Source organism: Helianthus annuus, chromosome 9, assembly GCF_002127325.2.
Source record: "Helianthus annuus cultivar XRQ/B chromosome 9, HanXRQr2.0-SUNRISE, whole genome shotgun sequence".
Taxonomy (NCBI): domain Eukaryota; kingdom Viridiplantae; phylum Streptophyta; class Magnoliopsida; order Asterales; family Asteraceae; genus Helianthus; species Helianthus annuus.
The window spans coordinates 119,818,216-119,823,276 of record NC_035441.2 but is presented as its reverse complement, the minus strand read 5'-3'; the positions used below and the strand labels follow the sequence as shown (position 1 = coordinate 119,823,276).

The 5,061-nt window shown below is 35.1% G+C and overlaps 1 pseudogene; it reads left to right on the top strand.

Moving 5' to 3' along the window:
* The first annotated feature begins 1,675 nt into the window (after positions 1–1,675).
* On the top strand, positions 1,676–4,606 carry LOC110876217 (annotated as a pseudogene).
* Positions 4,607–5,061: the final 455 nt, after the last annotated feature.

The window sequence follows — 5,061 nt, the reverse complement described above, 5'->3', positions numbered from 1 at the left end:
TTAAAACCGTATTCAACACCTTCCCAACCAAAAGGAGGTCTAACAATTGTACAAGATAAAAGTTAATGTTATAAGCATGATTCACAACTTTGTATGGGTCCAGGTTTTCACCAACACCAAACCTGGACAAAACAACAACCAAATCTTCCTGAAGTTGGGGGGTCAAAATAAGGTATCAAAGGGCCCTTGATACCAGCCTGAATCTTACAACCCTGAAATGTACGAAAAAAACCCTAATATCAGAATACATTACAAAGTTAAAAACCCTAATATCATAATCCAAACAACAAACAATAGACGTGAAATATAAAATTACGGAAATAAAGTGCTAATGTATCCAAACCGTAACTCGTACCACTACACAAAACTATAAACAATACTCATGAAAAAGAAAGTTAAAAAAGTAAATACCTTCTCATCTAGCAAGATCAGATCCATCCGAAACACATGTGTGCATTTTCTGATGATTCGAGCCTTTAGATTCCACATATCTTTCAAAGGATTGAAATCATCAATGAAACTTAGAGAAAGGGACGATCCTCCGCCTTCAAACATAACTGATTTTGACGTCTCCGTCTAGATGCAGCCCTAAAATCTGAAGAAAAAAAGTGCCTAAAGAAGAAGAAGAGAGTGCGTTTGTGTGTGTGACAGAATGACTTCGAGAGTGATATATGATAAGAAGAGTTGAGAGGAAGTTGGGGAGCTTATGATGATGGTGTTCAGAAACATTAAATGCAAAAACCACTTCCCCATGCAGTTCAAATTTCCCCCCAATATCAATTATCTCTAAAACACACACATATATTATATATATTTACATTGGATTAGAAAAAAAATATATAGAATATATTAACATTTTAAGTTGTTATTTATGACATCAGCAAAACCTACGTGGCATGTCTAGTTAGTTGACACGTATGTAAAGTTACATCAGCTCTACTTCTCCTTTTATATATAGTTAGATATATAGATAGATTAAATATTAAAGATATCAAAAGTATACATAACTCGTATATGTATTTTCAAAAATTTTTGGACATAAACTCGTTATAAGTTTTTGTTTAGAATTTATTAAACTAATGAAAAAAATGTAAATATACAGGTCATATAGATATACGGTATAAAGCTTTCTTATTTATAAAAGCACACCCAAAATTAATGTGTGGCTCGTATAATATTACATTAGTCATACAGAACATGAAAAAAAAAACATTTTCCGGATGTTTTTTATTCACCGTCTAAACACATGTATTTATTTTTGAATTAAAAGAACGTGTCGGGTCTATTTCATGTAAGTGTTTATAAACCCTGCCCCCAAAACCCCTCTAGTAGCCGGCAACGATTTCTTTCTGGTTTTTGGTTTCAACCTCTCTTCTCGCACACCAGGTACAACTTACCTATCCGGCTAATCCAATTTCTTGAATATTATACCTTACTGTCTGTCTTCATATATTGAAAATTGAATATGTCTAAATTTGTTTACATCTCTTCGTTTTGAAGTACTCATACCGATTTCGATGTCGTAGTTTTAAGTTTTTAACAAAGATTTACATAACCCAGTTGAGGAATCTACAAATTTGTTGTTTACTTCCTCCACCCAACTTGGGATGTAATTGTGTTTATAAACGCCCCGAACCAAAATGACCCTGTTGCCCTGCTTCCGTTTTGCTAGTTCCCCAAACCACCATTTGCTCAGGGAGGGATGCCAACAGGAGACAAAAGAAACTTTAATTCAAACAACAACGCCACCAATCAGCCTCAACGCTTAATCAATGCCGATCAGAAGTCTGACTTCTTTGCCCGGTTTATTTTACAAACACATCCGTATCATTCACACTCTAATTGCTCAACTAATATTCTCTCAGGCGGCGGAAGATTGAGCAACAGAGAAGATCTTTGCCCATCGCTTCAGGTATGTAGATATTGCTTAACTTTTTAACGCATATTGATAGATAGCAATTGCTTTTTGATGTTACAACGCTTCATTTTGTTATTGGAAGCTTAGATTGACATTCAAAAAATCATATTTAAAGGGTTTTTTTTTTTTTTGAGATCAGCTGGATATTTTTGTCTTGTTTGTATTTTGTTAATCTTTTTTGGTTTGAAGTTTAACGTTTCTCGTCTTCTAAATGTTTATGAAAAGTTTTCATTGCTGCTGTAAGCTGATTAGAATTGACACTTGACCCCTAACTTTGGTGTATGCTATACGTTTTCTCTGTGTACAATGTTAAGCTTTGCTTATTGATAATTTTTTTAATCTGCATAGTTGAGAAAAGGCTTGTAGAAGAGGTTTGGAAAAATGATACCTTGATAATTGTCGGTGAAACGGGAAGTGGGAAGACAACACGTAAGTTTTCACCATCCTTGCTTTTAGGTTTCTGATTTGGCTTTATTTATTGTACATATGTTTGCGTGTTTCACTGGATGCAGTCTTGCAATGCATATGTTCATAGTATGTTTCCCATGATAAGAATGCCAAAGAGATAGGAAAAACACCTGGCAGATTCAGTTTGACATGTTAAGGGGTTATTAAAGTTCATTTAATATAAGAAAGAATGAAAGGAACATAAGAGTGCAAACCATAATAGATTTCGTTGAAAATTGAAGTTATGGCTAAACGTTCCATATTGTTGTGACAGAATTGTCCCAATATTTGTATAACGGGGGATTTTGTCAGAATGGAGGAATAATTGGAATCACTCAACCAAGACGTGTTGCTGTGGTAACTGTTGCAAAACGTGTAGCTGAAGAACGTTGTGTTGAATTGGGCCAGCAAGTTGGCTACTCCATTAGGTTTGAGGATGTGACCTCCACTTCAACCAGGATTAAGTACATGACAGATGGACTGCTATTGAGGTTAACATATAACATATTATTATTATTATTATTATTATTATTATTATTATTATTATTATTATTATTATTATTATTATTATTATTATTATTGTTGTTGTTCTTATTATTATTATTGTTATTATTATTATTATTCAAATAATTTACACTTCATTCGTATGCTCACAGGGAGGCACTTTTGGACCCTAAGCTTTCAAGGTACTCGGTTATAGTCGTTGATGAAGCTCATGAAAGGACAGTTCAAACGGACGTGTTGCTAGGTTGCTTAAAGATGTACAAAAGAAGAGATCTCAAAATTCTAACGGGGCATCGGGTAATTATGATCACTTGAAGAAGGACAACAATGCGAAAGAAAAATCTAACGAGGTTCGCAAGTTAAATCCGTTGAAGTTAATTATCATGTCTGCTAGTTTGGATGCGCGTGGGTTCTCTGAGTATTTTGGTGGTGCAAAAGCTGTTCATGTAATGGGGTGGCAATTTCCTGTGGATATCCTTTATACCGCGCAACCTGAGACAGACTGTTTGGATGCTGCTTTAGTTACCATATTTCAGGTTTTTGCTCGACTTCTTTCATTTTTTTTTCCAATTTAGGCTCAAGTGCAAGCTCGGCTTGGTTTGAGCTTTTTGCGAGCCGATCTTGAATAGCTCACAAATTCTAGTTCTTGACCATTTTCCGTCTTTTTAGATACATATGGAGGAAGGGCCTGGTGATATACTTGTTTTTTTTTATCTGGTCAAGAAGAGATTGAATCCATTGAGGGTCTTGTGCGGGAAAATCTCAAGAAATTGCCGGAAGCCAATCAGAAACTCTTAATTTATCCATTGTTCTCTTCTCTTCCATCGGAGAAGCAAATGAAAGTTTTCACACCTGCTCTAGTTGGGTTCAGAAAGGAAAACACTTGTGATGTTTTATACGATCAAACATATTTGTACTTGGTCGTCTGATCATGGAGTTGATTTTTGGGTGTTGTTATTGGTAGGTTATACTGGCAACAAACATTGCTGAAACATCAGTAACAATACCAGGAGTCAAGTATGTTATTGATCCTGGATTGGTAAAAGTGCGCAGTTACTCTCCTGACAGTGGGATCGAATCTTTGATTGTTGTTAAAACTTCGAAAGCTCAAGCTCTTCAAAGAAGGTAAACCAGGCGCATTAAACTATGTTGTGTGTAAATGATGGGAATGTGATTTGAGTTTTAATTTTTTGTGTAATGTTGCAGTGGACGTGCAGGGCGTGAAGGACCTGGGAAGTGCTATCGTCTTTATCCAGAAAGCAGATTTGAGGGACTTGATGATTCCACAGTGCCAGAGATCAAACGATGCAATCTTTCAAATGTTATTTTGAAACTTAGTGCTCTTGGCGTTGATGATATAATCGGCTTTGACTTCATGGAGAAACCTGACAGGTAAAGTTTTACTTCTTTTTCTGCATATTTTGTGGACGAGGGAAAAAAACTAAATATTTTTACAAATACAGGATGGATGTTATCAGATCACTGGAATTATTGTACTTGTTAGGAGCATTGACAGATGAAAAGAAATTGTCAGATCCAATTGGACATCAAATGGCGCATCTTCCATTGGAACCAAATGATTCAAAGGCACTAATTTTAGCCAGCCAGTTTGATTGTTTGGAAGAAATGTTGATTGTTGTCTCGATGCTACCAGTGGAGTCCATCTTTTATGTTCCTCGTGACAAGTTAGAAGAGGTATGCACCACTTTCAGTTATGATGGATTTTTAGTAAGCTGAAGATATTAACTGATATTTTTTGGCAGTCACGGACTATCATTAAATCTTTCTCAAGCCCAGAGGGAGACGATTTGACGTTAGTTAACGTGTATCGTGCTTCTATTGAGTTTTTGGAGAAGAACAAGACAGAGAATGGTAACGAGAAGGCTGAAAAGAACTTGAGGAAATGGTGCAAGGATAACTTCATTAATAATCGTTCATTAAAGCATGCTCGTGACATTTACAAGTTCATTAATTCTCGTATATCTATATTCTCTAATTAAGAAACACAATTAACTAATGTATAATACCATTTGGAATTTTATGATGAATGAAAAAAGGGGGCAGTTTCATAAACTTGCCTAATATCTTATTCACCCAACAAAATAAATCAATATCAAATATACACGTTCAAGGTACTTAAAATTTCATATTTGCCCATTTCATTAGTTAAATTTATAATATGACTCATATAG